This window comes from Nuphar pumila, chromosome 16 (genome assembly GCF_984573655.1).
Source record: "Nuphar pumila chromosome 16, dmNupPumi1.hap1.1, whole genome shotgun sequence".
NCBI classification, from domain to species: Eukaryota; Viridiplantae; Streptophyta; class Magnoliopsida; order Nymphaeales; family Nymphaeaceae; genus Nuphar; species Nuphar pumila.
The window spans coordinates 75,154,282-75,177,314 of NC_143264.1; the positions used below are offsets into that span (position 1 = coordinate 75,154,282).

Consider the following 23,033-nt stretch of genomic DNA (forward strand, 5'->3'; position numbering starts at 1 on the left):
ACAACTCGGATAGAGACTTATGGCTGAAATAATTTAGCTTATCGTAATGGATCTAAAGTACAATCCGATTTAAAATATGAAGATCCAAAATTTCTATATCTAGTTTCTAGAAAACTTATGCAAGCCCCGTGCATACTCTTAAATTCTTATCTTCTTATAAAATCCTAAAAGTCATTTAGAAGTTTCTTCCCATTTTTTAGAAGCGTTCCTAATTTCACCCTCAATTCATTGAACTTGATCAATTTTAGGTTGCTTAGCCCCAAAGCTAAGTAACTCTATTAAATAGAATTCAATCTAGTAGCATGAACCAATCCCAATAAGAAAATCAATCTCAAAACTTCCAACTAATAGAAATATGTCATATCATCAAAAGCCAGATCTAGATTTTTGGACCCACAATCTATAAAATCAAAACTCAAATCCATTTCAAAATCTATAAATAGAGATTCACCATTCTAGTCTAGTCATCTATAACTAGAGTAAAAAAGCCCTGTCACATTGAGAGCCTAACCCACCCCGAGCGTCCTTACTCTATCCAACCTAGTTGTCAAATTTAGCATTAGATCACCTATCATAGGATTTATACTATTGGATTTGAACCTCCCCGAGCCCGTGCCCTACAGAGGTATTATTGAATTCATCGTTCATCAAAGTCAATGTCTTAATAGGGCTATCTAAGCATGTGGTGCATTCACCTTTCCTCTTAATTTTATTTTATTTATTTAAAGTATGTTTGTTTCCAATTTTCACATACTTGATATTGTTTGTGCTTTTTCAAGTGTTGTAGTGCTTGACACCATCAACTTCACAATTTTTTATAGGAGTCACTTGCAATCTAAAGCTCAACCATTCATGATTCTAAAGTTTCCCTACTCATCAAAGGAGAAAATGAGCGTTACTTGAAGAGTGGATTTCACGTTTTCTTATATCTCAAATTCATATCCATTTTCACACCCAAACTCTTTATTGAAATACCTCATTTTGGTTTTCAAAATTTGGAGATCAACATAATCCAAAGGTTCATCTACACAAGGATTGGACAATGAGCCCGACGGCCTGCGGATAGCCTGTGGCCTAGCCCAAATCGATTGGCCCTGGGCCTAGTTTTTGAAAGAAGGCCCAACCTAAAACAGGCTTAAGCCTAACTCGACAAGATATCGGATCGGGCTAGCCCGTGGGCTAAAAGGCTGTCTCGTGGGCTTTATATATATATATATATATATATATATATATATATATATATATATATATATATATATATATATAGTGGGAGAGAGAGAAGTGTATCATTAAACCTTAATTTGGTCTGATGATACCGGGTGTGCAGATCAACGGTGCATGCACAATCAAGTGTGCGTGCAAGCCCGTTTTTTCGGAAGCTCTGGACCAGCAAGAAGTGGAGGGGGAGGATCGACGTGCACTCTACCCTCTTCCAGAACCTCACCCAGCAGGGCCTCCTCTTGGCACTCTCGCAAGCGCTCGTCGTTACCGGTGGCAGAGATCCGGAGGAGGTCATCCCGCATCTGGTCCTCGCATTGAAGGAGATCAGGGTCTCCGACTCGATCAACGTCGGGAGGGGGCGGAGGTGGCAGATGGGGCAGAGCAGTGGTGGAAGGGACCGGAGGGGTAGAGCGGCGACGAAAGGGGGTGGAGGGGGCAGAGCGGTGGCGGAAGGGGACAGAGGAGGCGCAATAAGATGCTAAAACGTATTTTAGCGTTAAAAAAAATTGGATGTGCGTGAAACGCATGTTTGACGGTGTGTCTGATATAATCAGACCAAATTAAGGCTTAATGATACGTTGTAGTATATATATACAGATAGAGAGTGAGTGAGAGAGAGAGAGAGAGAGAGAGTAATGCTACGGAGCACCTACTCTCACCTACAAGAAATCATTTGCATCTCTTTAAACAGACCTTATAGATGTACTTGACACAATTTTTTTAATAGAAATCATGTTTTTGACCATATTTTGGGTACATTCTGAGCCGTTGATTTTTGAAGATCTTAAAAAAACTGGCATAATCACATGATCTAAAACTTATTTTTCACTAAATAATGGTTGTAGATCATATCATATAAATAGGGTTTGATCCATGAAAAAAACTCTTAAATTTTGAAAATTTGAAGCTTTTTATATGTGGCACTATATATAAGGCCAAGAAGTATGCTTTTTGAAAATTAAACTTATCTTCAGTTTCAATTAATTTTATATTTTTCAAAATTTCCCTGAAAAACTTTTATATTCAAGGAAATGAATAGAGAATGTGTGAATCTAACTTAACTTGTAACGGGGCATGCGCAGCTCGAATTAAGCTAATGGGACAAATGGAGAAGCTGATCCTGTAAAACGCTAGTTGAGATTAGCAATCTCACCCAGCATTTACAACCACAAAACCCACCCCTCTACGGGTCCCACTTGTACTGAGCTACAGTACAGTTTTACAGGATCCGTTCTCGAAAAAAGGGCTGGTCGTGGGCTTTGTATTAGACCTGGGCCCGACCCGGTTGCTCAATGAGTCGGGCTTGACCAGGGCCGGCCTATCAAAAGCCCCAACAAGCCCGTCCACTAACCGGGCCAGGTCAGCCCGGACCACTCGCCGACGCCAAGAAGACGGTCGCGCTCAAGCCCGACTGGTCCAAGGGCTACAGCCGGCTCGGCGCCGCGCATGTTGGCCTCGGCAACCTGGAGGAGGCCGTCGCCGCCTACCGGAAGGGCCTTGATCTCGATCCCTAGAACGAGCCCCTCAAGTTGGGGCTCGCCCACGCGCAGTCGGGGCTCGCGAGCCGGAATCGGGGCCGGCGGGATCGTCGCCGTTCGGGAACATCTTCCAGGGGCCGGAGTTGTGGGCGAAGCTCACCGCCGATCCGACGACGCGGGCGTATCTGCAGCAGCCGGACTTCCTCAAGATGATCCAAGACGTGCAGAAGAACCCTAACAATCTCAACATGTACCTGCAGGATCCGTGGATGATGCAGGTGCTGGGCGTTCTGCTCAACATGAAGTTGAGAGAGTGGGCTCCGGAGGAGATGGAAAGGGACGTGCCTCCAATGGCCACACCGAGCTATGGCGAAGAGAAGGAGGAGGCACGGCCGGAGCCCGAGCCTGATGGAAGTTAGCAAGGAGGAGGAGTTGAGGGAGAGGAAGGCCGATGCACAGAGGGAGAAGGAGTCGGGCAATGCAGCTTACAAGAAGAAGGAGTTCGACAAGGCTATCCAGCACTACACGAGGGGGATGGAGCTCGATGACTAGGATATATCCTATCTTACAAACAGGGCGGCCGTTTACCTGGAAATGGGAAAGGTAAGCTAGCTACTTTTTATGAACCCTTTTCGGAATTTTGGATAATGGCTCAGTTTGATGATAGTTTGGTATGCAAAACTGCATTGGATGGTCTCTTTGTTTTGTCCAGCTTGATTGGGTTCTCTTAGTATTTTCTCATTAGATGGAGATCGTACATGTTCTGCAGGGGATTATATTATTTTCTGCGTGCAACATTGAGACTGTTTTGAGATTATCTCTGAATTTTATCACACTTCATTTGGATATGGTTGACGTTTGTCTTATTGTTGGATTGCAATCCTAGATAGCTTTGTACCCCTTGCAAGAATACATTGTTGTTTGCTAGGATTTTATGTACTTGGATGGCCGACCGTGTATGACCTATAAAGGTAGATTCTGATTTTGAAGCTCTTGATTTTATTTGGCTGTTTTCACGTAACATGGTTTATTACCGAGTTTTCCTTTCAAAAAGAAAAGGTTCATTACCGAGTGTTGGTGAACCTGCAAAAATATAATAGGAATCACTTGTTTAGGACACAGTAGACTCATACGTCACGCACCCTTCATAATAGTGAATTAGAGATAACCAAAGAATGCACTGTGGGGTTCATTTAGGCTTCTTTTTTTGAAAAGTGAAATTGTCTGGTTGAAGGGATCCCTAAAGTAGGATTGGAGGCAGGGTAGGAAAGTAAAAATGGACAGAAATAGGAGCTTCAAATCTTACAAAATTTTTGCGATTAAAGTCCTTTATTATGGTGAAAATGACAGTGACAATGGTTATTCTCTCTTAGGAGTAAATGTTGCTGTTGATGCATTTTTTAAAGAGATGGGATCAGGTCAGAGTGTGCTCAGAGTGTATTCCGTCAGAGCACCCCTGGATGCTATTGATCTCCAGATCATAGTTCTCAAACTGGTGACTCGGGCTCAGATCGGACCCCAACTGGGTCACCGAGTCAGTGGGTTGACTAGGTGATCGGACGAGTCAGGACTCTATATTTTATAGTGTAAGCACATGAATAAGACATGGAAATAACTAAACTTCAAGCTAATATGTCAATAGATAAGTTACAAAAACATATAATTATACATGATTATCAACTTTTTTCATTGATTAACATTAGATTCTTCATAACAAGTGACTTTATATAAGAATTATGCATTAAAATAAATAAAATACATGATAAAATTTTTTTACTTAATGGGTTGGATCGGCAGTCCTGAATCGTGACCCAGTTGGGGTCCCATTCGGGTCGACTCGGGCGATTCCCGAGTCAACTCGCCGGGTATGCCAACTATGCTCCAGATGAATGGTATCCAAAACCTGCATGAATGGGATGCCCATCACTTGGATGGGCCCCACTCCTTTTTTTGATGTCGTTCGTATTTCAAATGGATGGCATCAGAATGGTTTAAAATGAACAGCTCACAATGAGCTTGTTCATTGTTTTGATGGGTGGTGTTCATTTTTAAGATGAATGACATCCAAGGTGCCTCTGAAGTGATCCTCTCTCTTTTTTAAAACCTCCCAAACTGTGTTTTCACTTTTTAGTTCTTTTTTTCTTTTCTTTTCCCCACTTTTTCTAAACTAGTTTAGCTTTTACTGTCTGGAAGAATATGGACTTTTATATCTCCAAGCCATCCACTATCATAAGAAACAACTTAAATCTATAATTTGTTGATGATACTGAGGGATTAGCTCAGACAGAATTGTCTGCCATATATATATGGCAGACAATTCTGTCTGAGCTAATCCCTCAGTATCATATATATATATATATATATATATATATAGGGGAATGGAAAACCCTTCCAAACCTCTCCAATGGATTTTTGGTGTTTTTTTCAAAATTTCGACCATACAGATGTGATCTATATGCTTGTTTTTATAGGAATCAGTTCTTGGAGCATTTGATTCCGATGCATGGATAGGTTTTTATAAGTTTCAAAATCAACTGCGTGTCAGAAATATCAGCCTGCAGATGTTAGAGATGAGGTAAAGAACCGAGAAGAGAGAGAGGAATAGTCGGCGCAATAGGGTTTTCCCTTTTTACTTAATATTTATAAGTGTTATAATACACTTTACACACTTTACACAGGTAATAAGAACTAATTACAAACATGCCACCGCTGGATCTCGAGGTGGATCGGGTCGGATCCATGATCCAAACTAACAGCCTCCCTCAAGTTGAGTATGGTCTTTGATCATGCTCAACTTGTCTTTGAGTGCCCAAAACTGATGAGTGGATAATCCTTTTGTAAAAATGTCAGCAACTTGCATATCTGTCCTAACATATGCGGGTTCAATTTCTTTTTCTTCCACCTTTTGTCTAACAAAGTGTTGATCGATTTCGATATGCTTCGTGCGACAATGAAGAATAGGATTGAAGGCAATATTAATAGCACTCTGATTATCACAAAGAAGCATAGAGGACGAGATTGGTTCTTGTAATTCTTGCAGTAGGTGTCTCACCCACGTAACATCAACTGTTCCTGCTGCCATTGCACGATACTCGGCTTCAGTACTAGATCGCGCCACTGCCTTTTGCTTCTTGCTACTCCATGTTACAACATTATTGCCGATAAGGATGCAATACCCTGAGACTGATCTGCGCTCATCAGGATCACCAGCCCAGTCCGCATCTGTGTAGGTGAATAGTCGATGTCCTGACGTATAAGCTGTGTCTTTGTTATACATCAAACCATCTCCAATCGTACCCTTTAAATACCGAAGGATTCTTTTTACCGCTTCCATATGTGCATTTGTAGGAGCATGCATAAACTGAGAGGCCTGATTGACAGAGTATGCTATGTCAGGCCTAGTGAATGTTAAGTATTGTAACATCCCTACAACTCGGCGATACAGAGTAGGATCATGATAAGTAGTGCCTTCTTTAGCACTTAACTTATGATTTAGAAGACAAGGTGTGCTAGTTGGTTTACAATTTTCCATCCCTGTAGTGAGGAGAATATCAATAGTGTACTTATGTTGGCTCAATGTAATAGTCTCATGTCGACTATCAACTTCCACACCCAAAAAATATCGCAAGCACCCCAAGTCTTTCATCTTGAATTTAGCCATCAGCATAGACTTAACCCAAGATATGTGATCCTCATCACTTCCGGTAATAATGATATCATCAACATATATAAGCACCCAAACAATAGCTGAACCACTTTTAAAGATGAACAATGAATGGTCTAGAACACTTTTATTGAACCCATGACGCTGGATCTCTGTGGAAAAACTTTCAAACCAAGATCGAGAAGCTTGTTTTAATCCATAAAGAGAGCGTCGAAGTTTACATACCCAATTTGATGAATCATGCATGCTATATCCAGGCAGCTGCTCCATGTAAACTTCTTCCTTTAGTTCACCATGCAGAAAAGCATTTTTAACATCAAGTTGACTGAGTGACCATCCATGTGTAAAATTGTCTATGAAGAGACAATACGCATACAAGCATAAATACTTTTAAAAAGGAAGTGCACGAAGGCACTTTCACAACACTTGAACACAATACGCGAAAAGCGTAAAAATAATAAACATGCAATAATGCATGTGTTTCATAAAAAAGAGGAAATGCTTGAGACTCTCAAGCTTAAGAATTTACAAGGGGAAACACCCCTATTTATACAAGAAATGGGAGGTGCAAGGGGGCTCCCCAAAGGAGTCGTTGGGGAGCTCCCAACGGTCACAATTGTGACCGTTGGGGGCTCCCCAACGACTCTATTGGGGAGACCCCCAAGGCACCTTTTTGAAATTACAAAAAGGAAAAAATTAAAAAATAAAGAAATTAAAAAATAAAGAAAAAGTTACAACATATTCCAATTGGAATATGCGCAAAACAGTAAAAGGACTAAAATACCCTTTTTCGGGTAAAAAAGGGGAAAATGTATAAATATATATACTTATATATAGAGATACGTATACATATAACATATGTATACGTATCTCTATGTATATAAGTATATATATTTATACTTACAATAGGGTTTTTGAGTATACATTTTAACACCCCCCCTCAAACTTACGGTGTGATAACCGCAAGTTTGTCAAGGAGGAAATGAAATCTAGGCGAACAAAGTGCTTTTGTGAAGAAGTCCGCAAGTTGATACTCAGACGTCACGTATGGTAGATCAATGACCTTCTTCAAGTATTCTTCTCTGACATAATGGCAGCCCATCTCTATATGCTTTGTTCGCTCGTGAAATGTGTGGTTCTTGGCAATGTAAATTGCACTTTTATTGTCACAACAAAGCTTTGTTGGTTCTTTGACAACTACTTTCATATCTTCCAAAAGGCGTCTAATCCATACTATTTCCATGGTGGTAGATGCCATGGCTCTGTATTCGGCTTCAGTGGATGATAATGAGACCTTCTGTTGCTTTTTACATCGCCATGAGATCAAAGATTCTCCTAAGAAAATACAAAAGCCAGTGGTGGAGTGACGGTTACTAGGGTCACCTCCCCAATCTGAGTCAGTATAAGCAAGCAATTTTAATTCAGAAGAAGAGGATAGGAATACTCCCTTATTCACCGTTCCCTTCAAGTATCTGATAATGCGAAGCATAGCACTCATATGAACGGTTGTGGGAGCATGCTGAAACTGACTGGCGATATGTATAGCATGTGACAAATCAGGTCGAGTAATGCTAAGATACATTAAAGAACCTACCAACTGCCTGTAGGGAGTAGGATCGATTAGAGGAACACCATCGTCAATCTTCATTTTGGCTCCCACAACTTCAGGAGTTTTGCATACTTTGTCATCAGAGATTCCTGATCTGTCAATAATCTCACAAGCAAGTTTAGACTGAGATAGAAAATAACCACGTTGCGAATAAGCAACCTCAATTCCAAGAAAATATGTCAGAAAACCTAAGTCTGACATCTCAAATTTTGAAGTCAAGACGGACTTACTACCCTTGACTCCTTGAACATCATCACCTGTAATCAACATGTCATCAACATATAGTAACAATATTACAATCCCTGCTTTAGATTTCCTAGTAAATAAAGCAGTGTCAGTATAACATGAGGAGAAACCATTTTCTAGCATTACACTGGTAAATCTGTCATACCAGGCTTTGGGGGCCTGTTTCAAACCATAAAGAGCCTTTCGAAGACGAAGAACTTTATCTTTAGGAATCGTCATACCTGGTGGGGCTTCCATATACACTTCTTCGTTAAGTTCTCCATTTAAAAAAGCATTTTTCACATCCATTTGAAAAATATTCCAATTTTTAATAGATGCAATGGTAATGAGACATCTAACTGTAACCATTCGGGCTACAGGAGCAAAGGTTTCTTCATAATCAATTCCATACTCTTGCCCATATCCTTTTGCAACTAAGCGAGCTTTATACCTTTCCAGGGATCCGTCGCTTTTAGTTTTAATTTTAAAAACCCATCGGCAACCTATAGTTTTCTTTCCTATGGGTAGGGTTTGGAAATCCCAAGTTTCAGCACTTTTGAGAGCACTAAGTTCTTTTTGCATGGCTTCTTGCCATTCTATACATTTTTTAGCTTCTTCAAAATTTCTTGGCTCAAAATAAGAGTGAATGGCACTAAGACAAGCCCTATACCGGGGTGAAAAAGAATCAAAAGAGACAAAACGAGTTGGCGGTCTCCTATTCCTCTCAGATCTCCTGTGATCGAGAGTAGGTACAAGCTCACTATATTGGTCAATGACACTTCTAAAGGTGTCTTGGTTTCTACGGGAGTAGGTTATCGGATCACTTAAAAACCTGTTTTCTTGATCATTGATGATACATCATCATCACTAGATATATCATCATTACTAGCCAATAAATAAAAAAGGAATGAGTAATCAAAATTTTCTTGTTGAGAAACATTTTTTTCAAATCCACTCATTTTCTAAGAACGTTACATTTCTAGAAACATATAACTTATCTCCTCGAAGATCATAGCAACGAAATCCTTTTTGAGTTTCGGAATACCCAAGAAAGGCGCAGGGGATAGCTTTGGGAGAGAGCTTGTCATTTTTATCCGTAAGAATAAAACATTTACACCCAAAAACACGTAATCTATTATAATCAGGTTCAAGTTTATATAAGATCTCAAAAGGGGATATTTTTCCTAATATCCTAGATAGTAAGCGGTTTATCAGATAAACAGAAGCGAGGGCTGCTTCAGCCCAAAAGTTCTTAGGAATATTTTGAGAAATAAGCAGGGTCCTAGTGGTCTCAATGATATGCCTATGTTTTCTTTCGGCCAATCCATTCTGTTGAGGGGTTTTAGGACAAGACCTTTGATGAATAATTCCATGATCCTCAAGATATGTTTTAAATTGGTTGGAGAGATATTCTCCTCCAGAGTCACTTCTAAAATTTTTTATATTACTATTGAATTGATTCTTGATCATTAAATGGAAGGTTTTAAAACATGTAAAAACTTCATGTTTGTACTTTAGGAAATAGATCCATGAATACCGGGAGAAATCATCCACAAAAATAACATAGTAAGAAAAACCTCCTTTTGAAACAACAGGTGCGGGTCCCCAAACATCGGAATGAACAATTTCGAAGGTCTTAGATGAGAACATAGTTCTTTGCTTAAACGGTAAACTTTGCATTTTTCCGAGAATACAATCATTACAGGAAAATGAACTTTTACATAAATCCTTCGCAAAATGTAAATAAGATAACTTGGTGGCATTAGGATGACCAAGTCTTTTGTGCCATATGTTTATATCTTTGTTCCGGGCAACATTACAAAATGATTTTGGAACTTGGAGAGATTCCATATAGTATAAGTCTCATTTTCTAAAGCCTTCCTCAATCAATTTCCCGGACCAGCGATCATGTATTAAACATTTGTCACATGAAAATTTAATATCGCATCCATGGTCCGAGAGTTGAGAAACAGAGAGAAGGTTTAAGTTAAGTTTAGGTATAAATCTAATTTTTGGAATGGAAAAACTTTGATTTTCAAAATTACCTATTCCTTTAATTTCAAGAGAGGTTCCATCCGCAGTGGAAACAAAGGATGGAGAAACATTTTTTGAAAAATCGGAAAGTGAAAACATGTTTGGGGACATATGAAAAGATGCACCTGAGTCCAAAAGCCAAGAGACTTTACCTGGAATGGAAGAGGTAGACACAGCGGCACCGGATGTAGCTCCCTTGAGAAGAGGTTGAAGGGCTTCCACTATTTGATTCAACGAGAGTGACCCACTTGATGATGCCTCTTTCTTTTGTGGTACACCGGTGGTGGCCATAGCGAGAAGCCTCTTCCATTTGGGACATACGGGCTTGATATGCCTCGGTTCCTTACAAAAGTGACAAATAGTCTTGCTATAGTCTCTTTTTCCTCTTTGTCCACCATCTCCTCCTTGATTTTGGAATTTGAAATAAGGAGGACGATAGGTCTTTACATTATTTCCGGGTCTTGATACGGCATTGACCTCATTGTTTTCTTCATGATTACAAGGAACCACAAGAACATTTGATCCTTGTTTACATAAGCTCATACGAGTTTCCTCACCACTTAATTTGGTGAGAACATCTTCAAGAGATGGAGGAGAAAATGAGGAAAGAAGAGATGACCTTATTTGCTCAAATTTCGGTCTTAACCCATTCAAAAAATTGAAGAACCGATCTTCTTCAAGTTGCTTGTGGCGGAGTTCAATTGCCTCTCCACTCCATTTTGGTTCAAGCATGGAGAGCTCATCCCAAATGAAGGAGAGGTCGGCATAATATTCCCTAATGGACATTTCACCTTGAGTAAGGGAGAGGGCCTTCTTTTGAAGGTAATACTTATGGGATAGATCTCTTGATGTATACATTTTCTCGAGATAATGCCAAGCTTCGGATGCTTTCTTGAACTTGATAATGTTGGCATTAATCTTTGTTTCGACGGATGCGAAGAACCAAGAAAGAATCTTGAAGTTCTTCATTTCCCATTCGTCGTGCTTCTTGGAGTATTCTTCAAGAGCTTTGACCCTTTCCTCTCCCTCAAGAACCTTGATTTCATTTCCGTCCATCACGATTATTTTGGGTTCCGGTTCCGGAATAGAGCCTTGCACATAACCCCATAATCCTTTACCTTTTATGTGAGCCTCCATGTTCCCGGCCCAAATATGGTAGTTGGACCCATTCAACTAGAAGCCAAGGGCGAAGTGAGACTCTTTTTCACCCATTGAGTAAAGAAAAAGAGAAGGAGGCGTACCAACACAATGTTTCAACTTCTAGCTTGCACAAGCTCCTTCTAAAATATTTGAGAAGCAAAATCCACCACTTCAACTTCCAAGAATCCGAAGGCACGGTTTTTGAGGCACTCAAAAAAAAGAAGAATCCCACGATCCTTAATCACCAACCGAGCTCTGATACCATGTAAAATTGTCTATGAAGAGACAATACGCATACAAGCATAAATACTTTTAAAAAGGAAGTGCACGAAGGCACTTTCACAACACTTGAACACAATACGCGAAAAGCGTAAAAATAATAAACATGCAATAATGCATGTGTTTCATAAAAAAGAGGAAATGCTTGAGACTCTCAAGCTTAAGAATTTACAAGGGGGAACACCCCTATTTATACAAGAAATGGGAGGTGCAAGGGGGCTCCCCAAAGGAGTCGTTGGGGAGCTCCCAACGGTCACAATTGTGACCGTTGGGGGCTCCCCAACGACTCTATTGGGGAGACCCCCAAGGCACCTTTTTGAAATTACAAAAAGGAAAAAATTAAAAAATAAAGAAATTAAAAAATAAAGAAAAAAGTTACAACATATTCCAATTGGAATATGCGCAAAACAGTAAAAGGACTAAAATACCCTTTTCGGGTAAAAAAGGGGAAAATGTATAAATATATATACTTATATATAGAGATACGTATACATATGTATACGTATCTCTATGTATATAAGTATATATATTTACACTTACAATAGGGTTTTTGAGTATACATTTTAACACCATGTTGTAATGCCAACACAATGACAATCCTGACTGTGCCCAGTTTTACTACTGGGCTGAATGTTTCATCGTAGTCCTGCCCATATTGTTGTGTGAAGCCTCGTGCAACCAGACGAGCCTTATAGCGCTCAACACTGCCATCCGGTTTGTGCTTGATCTTGTACACCCATTTGGATCCTACAACATTCTTGTTATCTGGCCTTGGCACAATTTCCCATGTGTTGCATTCATGCAACGCTTCCATTTCCTCATTCATCGCCTCTACCCAGGCATGAGAATTTATAGCATCATGAAAGGAGGAAGGTTCTGTTTCTTTGGACACTCTGGTTAGAAATGTTTGAAAATCCAAAGAGAAATTGTTATAACTTACCCAACGATCTATAGGATGTCTAACTCGAGTGGAATGTCGTAGAGGAGTCTCAGCATTGACTGGGTGAGTTCTACGAGAATAAACAAGACCAGAAAAATGTGAGGATGTTGTTGTAGGAGGAATGTCTTCCATATGTGGTTCCACATCAAAAGTATAGGGTTCATTGTCTGTCAATAAAGATGAATCCACATGAGACAACGAGTCATATAAAAGTGAGTCACTTAGCCAAGGATCATAACTGTCCTGTGTATCTGTGGAAGATGAACCCAGAGTGTCAAAGTTTTCATCATCAAAAACAACATTTCTGGATACCCGAATTTTGCCTGTATGAGGATCATAACACCTGTATCCCTTATAGTCATCTGCATACCCAAGGAACTTGCACTGTATAGCTCTGTCTTGAAACTTATTTCTCAATGAATGATCAATATGAACATAACATACACAGCCAAAAGGATGTAGTTCTTCATATGATGGATGCCAATTATAAAGAACAAAATACGGAGAATTATCTTCAAGGATGGTCATGGGCAACCTGTTGATAACGTAAACAGCTGTGTGGAAAGCCTCGGTCCAAAGGGAAAAAGGAATGCCCACAGTATGCATCATGCTCAAGGCTGTTTCAACAATATGCCTGTGCTTTCTCTCAGCAACTCCATTTTGTTGAGGGGTATGAGGGCAAGAAATGTTACGTGTAATGCCATGTTCCTTCAAATATTCACTAAAATCATGGGATATGTATTCTCCTCCCCCATCACACTGGAAATATACAACATTGGTATTGAATTGGTTTTGGACTAGTGCATGAAACTGTTTGAACAACTTGAAAACTTCATGTTTGTTTTTCATGAAGTAGATGCAACTAAAACGAGTGTAAGAATCAAGAAAGAGTACATAGTATCGAGATCTAGAAAGAGAAGCAGTGGGCGCAGGACCCCAAACATCTGAGCATATAATTTCAAAAGGCTTTGTTGCTCTTTTATTGATACTATGAAAAGGAAGTACATGACTTTTGCATAAATGACAACTTGGACATTTTGACTCTAAACTGACTGCGGGTATTAGACCTTTAGCAGACAACTTGTCAAGAAAGACTTGACTACAATGACCCAAACGAAGATGCCATAAGTTTGGCTTATTAAGTTTCAAGACTCTAGATGAAGAACTATGATATGTGGATCGACTTAAAAATGTTGGAAAGGAAGGAGCTGAAGAAGCCACGGCTACGGAAGACGACGTCTTCAAAGGCACATGAGATTCTTCAAAGACGTACATGTTCCCGCGCTGTTCACCTTCAGCGAGCGTCTTCTTGGTGTGAAGATCCTTAAGATAAACAGAAGAAGGAGTAAATTCAACGGAAGAATTTGTTTCATAAACTAATTTAGACACAGATAGAATATTCTTTTGAATAGCAGGTGTGAGTAAGACATTTGACAAGGGTAATTGAGATTTAGGCAAAGAAAGGAAGACATTTCCAGTGTGAGAGATGGGGTGGTGAGATCCATCTCCTATGACTATAGTACCATTTCCAGTGTAAGGAGTCAAGTGAGTAAATTTACCTGCATCAGAAGTAACGTGTGTTGCTGCCCCTGAATCAATATACCATATACCTTCCTCATTTTGGCGCAAGTTCATCTGATTGAAAGTAGTCATAAGGATATTTTGTATGTCCTGTGGAAGAACCTGTCCCTGAGGAGTACGGGCAACCTGATGAATGGCCTTCTGCCCTGACCTACTATCTGGCCTCCCTGATTTGTTCCGGTTCTGAGGATTGTACCATCAGTTTGCTTTAACATGTCCCCGTTTGTTGCATAGAAAACAAGTAGGAACACGTCCTCCTCGTGGTACACTGCTTGAACCAATACCTCCTCCACCTGGTGTAGGCAGTAATCCTCCTCTGTTCATAGATGTTCCATTGGGGCGAGGGAGAGTAAATGACACTCCTGTTTGAATAGGCGTATGTGTCATCATCACAGGATGAGCATCCTCTGACACGTGTTCCTGATTTAAACTGACCTCATATTGCAAAAGCTTAGATTGAAGATCATCAAAACATGGAAGGACTGAAACAACCTGGAGTGCGGTGCAGAACATGCGATATTCAGGTCCAAGACTACCTAATACCTGTTGTACTATATCCTTATCTGATACAGGACTTCCGATGGCAGCTAACTGATATGTAATCACTCTGACATCCCCCATGAACTCTGTAATGGATTTGTTTTCTTTTCGCATGGATTGGAATTTCCACTTGAGTTGCAAAACCCGAGATTCGGAAACCTGAGAAAAAGAATGAGCTAGTCCATTCCACAACTCGGCAGCGGATTGGTCATCAGAGATAGTTTGTAAAACACGATCAGAAAGTGTGGAGGTTATATAAGCAACTAATGTCTGATCCCGTTGTACCCATATGTCATAAGCTGGATTGGTGCTTCGAAGTTGACTCACCTTCCCGTCTTCACCTGTTATTTCCTGCATGATATGTGTAGGTGGGGCGGGTGATCGTCCATCTAGATGCCCATAAAGACCATGACTGCAAATAAAAGGCACAATTTGGCGTTTCCAAAGCAAATAGTTATCATGTGATAACTTGTGGGTCATGAGGTGAGTAAGAAAACTGAGGTTCAATTTGGAATCCATAGATTTTATGAAGAATGAGAGAACAAACTGTATTTAACAGTGTATTAAGAGAAGAAGAACAACAATATTGTGTGTGCTGAAAATGATATTAGCAACACATTGCACAAAAGTATAATGACGTGTAATCCAGAAAATAATTTTCACACACACGTTATTAAAAAAAAAAAAATTCAATGTTGTGTAACGTGTGAACCAGGAATAGCAATGCTGTGTACATAGAGAAACCAACAATGCTGTGAAACATGTGAGCCAGAAACAGAATTTGAAAAGAGAAGGAATCGAAATATGAATAAGGATGCGCAAAACTGGGATGTGTGAAATCAGATTGAGAAAAACAGACAGAGAAATAGGGATACGTGAAACTGGGATGATGCGTGAAACTGCGTGAAATAGGGATGCGTGAAATCAGATTAAGAAAAACAGACAGAGAAATAGGGATACGTGAAACTAGGATGATGCGTGAAACTGCGTGAAATCAGAAGATCAGAAATAGATTTAAGGAAAAGGAATAGAGAAAGCCTACGTCCTTTCACGCACTGGTCTTTATAGTCCTTCCAGATGATCGATTTCTGCGCCTGTGCTCTGATACCATGTCAGAAATATCAGAAATATCAGCCTGCAGATGTTAGAGATGAGGTAAAGAACCGAGAAGAGAGAGAGGAATAGTCGGCGCAATAGGGTTTTCCCTTTTTACTTAATATTTATAAGTGTTACAATACACTTTACACACTTTACACAGGTAATAAGAACTAATTACAAACATGCCACCGCTGGATCTCGAGGTGGATCGGGTCAGATCCATGATCCAAACTAACACTGCGTACAAATTTTATAAATTTTGAGGCTCCAAATACCATTTTTTCTATCCAAAATCCATGAAGTGTCGATTTATAGTAAATCAATCATGCTGAACACATCTGTATGATTAGAATTTTGAAAAAACACCAAAAAAAGAATTCCATTGGGGAGGTTTGGGAGGGTTTCCATTGGTGAACTTTTCATTCCCCTATATGTATATTTGTATCTGTTATAAAAGTTGGTTTTGAGTGATAGAAACATAGAGTGCGGCTGCAGGGTTGTGCAATCACATCGCCATAAATGGTGGTGCATTATGATGTTGAATGAGATCTTGTAAACCCAACATAGGATGAATGCAGTTTTCAAAATTATTTTTGTTGCCTTATATATTTTTGGAAGTTATGCAACGCAGGCAAAGGAATCATAATAAAGACGCTTATTTATTTTTCTTTTTTGCCCCCTCTGCTTTCTTTCTTTCCTTTGCTTACTCGGCTTTGGACTGTTAATACTTCCAAAACTAGTGGGGCTTTTGCGATTAGTTTCAACAGATTTTGGACTTTTGAAGTTAAAAGTTGGAAAATCTACAAAAACCTTTTGTAAATATGTGCTAGCAGCAATATGCCAGTTGAGTTGGGAAAGCTTGCTTTAGATATCTGGTAGCTGCAATCTGTGGTGGGTTGTAGAATTGAGCCATTTTTTAATAGGCTAGTAACACAGAAGTCGTAAATTGGTAGCTGGCATGAAATCAGTATCAAGTTTACTTGACTGAGCTGTCACACTGGACTGCGATCAAAGTTAAATACAGCGTATCGGCTTCAATGGAGATCTCACAACGAGTTTGGAAAGTACTAATGGACCTTTAGGTGCCAGTGTCTTATGAGGGGCTTGTCAAATATTTTCTTGGGGCAGATATTACTTTCTTTCCATTAATCAATTTCATGATTTAGAAAATCATGAATTTTTTTCTTTTCTAACATAATTCTTTTATAAGAGAAGTACAAGCTTATTTTCACTTTCTTTTTGAGTAATGATTGTTTTTCCTTGTGCATGTATTCTAATCATGGACTTGCAGATCAGCCTACAAAGAAATACAAAGCGACGTGGCTACTTGACTTATCATGTGTTGCTTCTCTTTATTTCTTCCTGGGTTGATGCTGATATAGTGCCCACCCTTCACTTAGTTCTCCATTTCTTCTTGTGTAAAACGGCCGACCTTCTGTTTTTCTGTTTCAGTATGAGGATTGCATCAAAGACTGCGATAAGGCTGTGGAGAGAGGGAGAGAGCTTCACTTGGACTTTAAAATGATTGTAAGGGCATTAACTAGGAAAGGAACTGCCTTAGCGAAACTTGCCAAATGTTCAAAAGACTATGAGCAAGCTATTGAAACTTTCTAGAAGGCATTAACTGAACATCGGAACCCAGATACCTTGAAGAAGCTTAATGTTGCAGAGAGGGCAAAGAAAGATTTAGAGCAACAAGAATATTTTGATCCAAATATCGCAGATGAACGTGAGAAAGGTATCATACTTTGATTTGAGGATAGTAGGTTACCTTTCATTTGCTATAGTTATTGGATCCCATGAGTTGCAAATCAGTGTATGAGTTTTGCTTTCTTTGTGCTTGTGGTCTCTCTTCTGATTATCGTATTAGGTACTCTCATGATCAGACAGATCAGTTATGGAATGGGGTGGGGCCTTGGCTGTTAGACGGGCAGTCAAGGTTTGATTCTCATGGGCATCGCCCCTCTGTGCAAGCCAATGCGTAGCATAGGCCCTGGGGGCAGGGGTCCTAGCCTGGGAGTTTTACGCTGCCGGCACAACGACCGTAGGTATGGCAGGCTGAGCCAGCGCTACCAGGTCTTCGTGCCGGTTGCGGTTTCTTTGGGTATTGGAAAACCAGTAGGCATGACATCATATGGATTTCTTAAAATGTTGAAATGTGCAGAAGTTAACTGTTATGATTATTAGTGATATTTCACATCCTAGCCGTGATCTGATCTTTTAACAGGCAATGAATACTTCATGCAACAGAAGTATCCTGAAGCAGTGAAACATTATACAGAACAGAAGCCATTAAGAGGAATCCCCGTGACCCAAAGGCAAGTCGCCTGTGCTAAACTTTTTTGGTTGTTTTTGTCAATTTTTTTCTGCTTTGTTCAGCTATGGAATTAAAACCCCATATTTTGTTGGAACGTAGAACCCCATAATGTCTATGCACATCCACAATTACACTAAATTTGTTATGAAGCAAATTTCGCTTTCAGCACTCGAGATCATTAATTTGTTGGTCTGCTCTACCACGATAGCACATGCATGTCACTTCGTGTGATAGATAAGAGTATGAGAAGTTTGCTTGGAGGTGTCTTAAGAATTGATCGTCTCCAAATGCAGGTCTATAATAATAGAGCTGCTTGCTACACCAAGCTGGGTGTGTTGCCTGAAGGACTGAAGGATGCTGAGAAGTGTATTGAGCTTGACCCAACGTTCCCGAAGGGATGTTCAAGGAAGGGTGCGGTACAGTTCTTCATGAAGGAGTATGACAAGGCAATGGAGACATACCAAGAGGGTTTGAAACACGACCAGAACAACCAGGAGTTGATGGATGGTGTACGGAGGTCTCTCTCGCTCTCTCTCTCTCTCTCACACACACACACTATCAACAAGAAAACTTAGTATATTTATTTGATCATTGCAGTTGTGTTGAGCAAATCAACAAGACCAACAGGGGTGAGATAAGCGCTGAGGAGCTAAAGGAGAGACAACTATGTCACACAGACTCAGCTAAGGAGGTGTCGCACCCGAGTCGACACGCCCCAACACGGGTGCGGCTTCGGACACGGCCCGGACTCGGTCAACGAGTCGAGGCCATCCTTGTTTTGGACTCGGTCAACGTTGACCGAGTTTATTTTTGTTCATTTTTTAGGACAAAAAATGTATAAAAACTAAAAAATATATATCTTTTATATATTTTTTATATACTTGTCTTTAGAGAGAAAGACTGTGCAGAGCACAGTCTTTACCCAGACTGTGTTGTACAATCTTTACCAGACTATGTAGATATATTTCTTTTAACTGTACTGAGCACAGTCTTTATCAGACTGTATATATATATATATATCTGTGTCCCCGTGTCCAAAAATTTTGAAATTCAGCCGCACCCATGTGACATAAAGAGACAGGTGCATGGTGGATTATAGCAAAAGGTGATGCTGGTGCTTGCAATCGATGTTTCTAGAATTCTTCCTTTATACATCTAATTTTGAAATTTCTTTCATTTTTCAGGCATAGGCAATGCAGGATCCTGAGATTCAAAATATCCTCTCAGATCCTATCATGAGCTATGTCACATGGGTGCGGGTGCGACTGAATTTCAAAATTTTTGGACATGGGGACATGGATATATATATATATATATATATATATATATATATATATATATATATATATTTATATATATATATACACACAGTCTGGTAAAGACTCTGCTCAACACAGTAAAAAAAAATATATCTACATAGTCTGGTAAAGACTGTGCAACACAGTCTGGGTAAAGACTGCGTTCTGCAGAGTCTTTCTCTCTAAAGACAGAAGTATATAAAAAATATATAAAAGATATATTTTTTTTAGTTTTTATACATTTTTCGTCCTAAAAAATAGACAAAAATAGACTCGGTCAATGTTGATTGAGTCCAAAACAAGGACGGACTCGACCTCGACTTGTTGACCGAGTCCGACTCAGCGTTGACCGAGTCTGGGCCATGTCCGAAGCCGCACCCGTGTTGGGGCGTGTTGACTCGGGTGTGGCGCCTCCTTAGCCGAGTCCGTGTGACATAGATCATGAGACAGGTACATCTTTGCACGTGTTGACATATTTTGTATGTGGCCATAGTCTTTTTTTTTTCTTTGCACGTGTTAACTCCGCCTGTGTAGTTATACACTGCCGGTCCCAAGCCCGGATAAAGGAGGAGGGTTGCGGTAGGCCTGTGACAGCCAACATAAAAACTTTGTCATATCCTATGAAAATGAACCAATATGAGAATTTCGTTGGGGCGTTCCCTACTGAGCGACGCGTTGTACTCTCTAGGCCCGGAGGCAGTGATAAATGTGCAAGGGTTGCTAGGTCGTCGCCCAGAAGCGACGCGTCACACCGGCGCCCGGGTGTGGTGTCAAATAGGCAAGGGTTCCCTCACTTTGTTGGACGGGTGGGGGTAAAGAAGTTAGTCCAAGACCATAAAATTAGGTTAGCCACTTGGAACATAGGGTCTTTAACTGGTAAGTTGGTAGAGTTAGTAGATGTTATGTGTAGGAGAAAGATTGATATTTTATGTCTTCAAGAGACCAAATGGGTAGGTGAGAAAGCTAAAGTGATAGAACCTTGGGGATATAAGATTTGGTATACAGGAATAAATAGGAATAGGAATGGAGTAGGGATTGTTATGAGTCGTCAGTTTATAGATAATGTAGTTGAGGTCCGTAGGAAGGGTGATAGAATTTTACTTATTAAATTAGTATTAGGTACGGATATTATTAATATTATTAGTGTTTATGCACCTCAAGTAGGTTTAGATGATTCCATTAAGCATCAATTTTGGGAAGATTTAGATGTAGTAGTACAAGAGACATCTTATGGAGAAAAGCTTTTCATCGGCGGTGACCTTAATGGACATGTAGGCATTAGTAGGGATGGATTTGAGAATATCCATGGAGGCTATGGTATAGGAGAAAGAAATGAAAGTGGAGAAAGGATTTTAGATTTTTGTTTGTCCTATGATATGATCTTAGCAAACACTTGGTTTAGGAAGAGGGAGTCTCACCTAGTAACATTTAAAAGTGGGGCTAATACGAGTCAGATAGATTTTTTCCTACTTAGAAAGAGAGATAGGGGTTGTTGCATCGATTGTAAGGTTATACCAGGAGAAAGTGTAGCTACACAACATAGAGTCTTAATTTTAGATCTTAGAATTAGACAATGCCGCAAAAGGGATAGACATAGGATAGATCCTAGAATTAAGTGGTGGGCACTGAAAGGAGCTAAACAAGGAATGTTTGTAGAGCAGGTAGTTAAGGAAGTTGATTGGTGTCTCGAGGAGGATTCAGAATCAATGTGGAATAAGATAGCGGGTGGTATGAGAAAAGTAGCTAAGGAGGTATTGGGTGAGTCTAAAGGCGGTGCACCACTAGGTAAGGATACATCATGGTGGAACGAGGATGTCAAATTAGCTATTAAGGTTAAAAGAGAGTGTTATAGAAATCTAAGTAAGAGTCGTGATAATGAGAATTTGGAGAAGTATATGATAGCAAAGAAGGAAGCTAAAAAAGTTGTTCGAAACGCGAGGGCTAAGGTATATAAGGAGGTTTATGACAAGTTGGATACCAAAGAAGGCGAGAAGGATATTTATAGGCTTGCAAAGATGAGAGATAGGAAATCGAAGGATTTGGGTATGGTTAGATGTATCAAAGATGAAACGCAAAGGGTTTTAGTCAAAGATGAGGAGATTAAGGAGAGATGGAAAGATTATTTTGATAAGCTATTTAATGATAGTCATGCTCAAGATCTTGGAGACTTCTCCATTCCTTTTCATGAGATAAATCGTGACTTCATGCGCAAGATTCAAAAGAAAGAAATTGCAGAGGCTTTGAAGAAAATGAAATCAAGAAGGGCAGTTGGCCCAGATGGTATACCTATCGAGGCTTGGAAATGCTTGGGAGAGAAAGGTTTAGAATGGTTGACAAATCTTTTTAACTTGATTTGGCGAACAAATAAGATGCCTAATGAGTGGAGGAAGAGTACTTTGGTGCCTTTATATAAGAATAAGGGTGATATACAAGATTGCACAAACTATCGTGGTATAAAACTCATGAGTCATACTATGAAACTTTGGGAGAGGGTGATTGAGTCTAGGTTGAGGAAGGTTGTCATGATATCGGAGAATCAATTTGGTTTTATGCCTGGAAGATCAACTATGGAAGCTATACATCTTCTTAGACAACTTATTGAAAGATATAGAGAGAGGAACAAAGATTTGCATATGGTTTTTATTGATTTAGAGAAGGCATACGATAGAGTACCTAGGGACGTTCTCTGGTGGACAATGATGAAGAAAGGTGTTTCTCTCAAGTACATTAGTATAATTAAAGATATGTATGAAGTAGTAACCAATGTCCGCACTTGTGGAGGGGTGACAACCAATTTTCCGATAACGGTTGGGTTACATCAAGGATTTGCTTTAAGCCCTTTCCTATTTGCGATAGTGATGGATGAGCTTACGAGATCAATTCAAGAAAATGTACCGTGGTGTATGTTGTTTGCTGATGATATTGTTTTGATTGATGAGTCTAGAGCTGGGGTTAATGCTAAGTTAGAATTATGGAGACAGACATTGGAAGCTAGAGGTTTTAAGTTGAGTAAGAGTAAGACTGAATATATGGAATGTCGGTTTAGTAAGCAACGAAGTAGTGATGGGAGTGTAGTGAAGCTTGGTGAGCAAGATATACCGGTGAATGATTATTTCAAATATTTGGGATCCATCATTCAAAAGTATGGAGAAATTGATGGAGATGTAAATCATAGGATAAAGGTTGGGTGGATGAAATGGAAAAGTGCTACTGGAGTGCTGTGCGATCGTAGAATGCCATTGCGGTTGAAGGGAAAGTTTTATAGGACGACTATTAGACCCGCTTTACTATATGGTACGGAATGTTGGGCTGCCAAGAGACATCATATTCAAAAAATGAGTGTAGCTGAGATGCAGATGCTTAGATGGATGTGTGGAAATACAATAAAAGATAAGATTCGGAACGAAGAGATACGTAAGAAGGTAGGTGTTGCACCCATTGAAAATAAGATGCGAGAGAATCGTTTACGGTGGTTTGGACATATTCGGCGAAGGCCTAATGATGCTTCAGTTAGAAGGTTGGAGAAATGGGAAAATATATTAGTTAAAAGAGGTCGGGGTAGGCCTAGGAAGACTTGGATGGAGATGATAGGAAAGGATATGAATGCTT

General features: G+C 39.8%; 1 pseudogene; it reads left to right on the forward strand.

The window, feature by feature from the left end:
- Positions 1-23,033, forward strand: part of LOC149813634 (hsp70-Hsp90 organizing protein 2-like) — a 33,921-nt pseudogene that overhangs the window by 791 nt on the left and 10,097 nt on the right.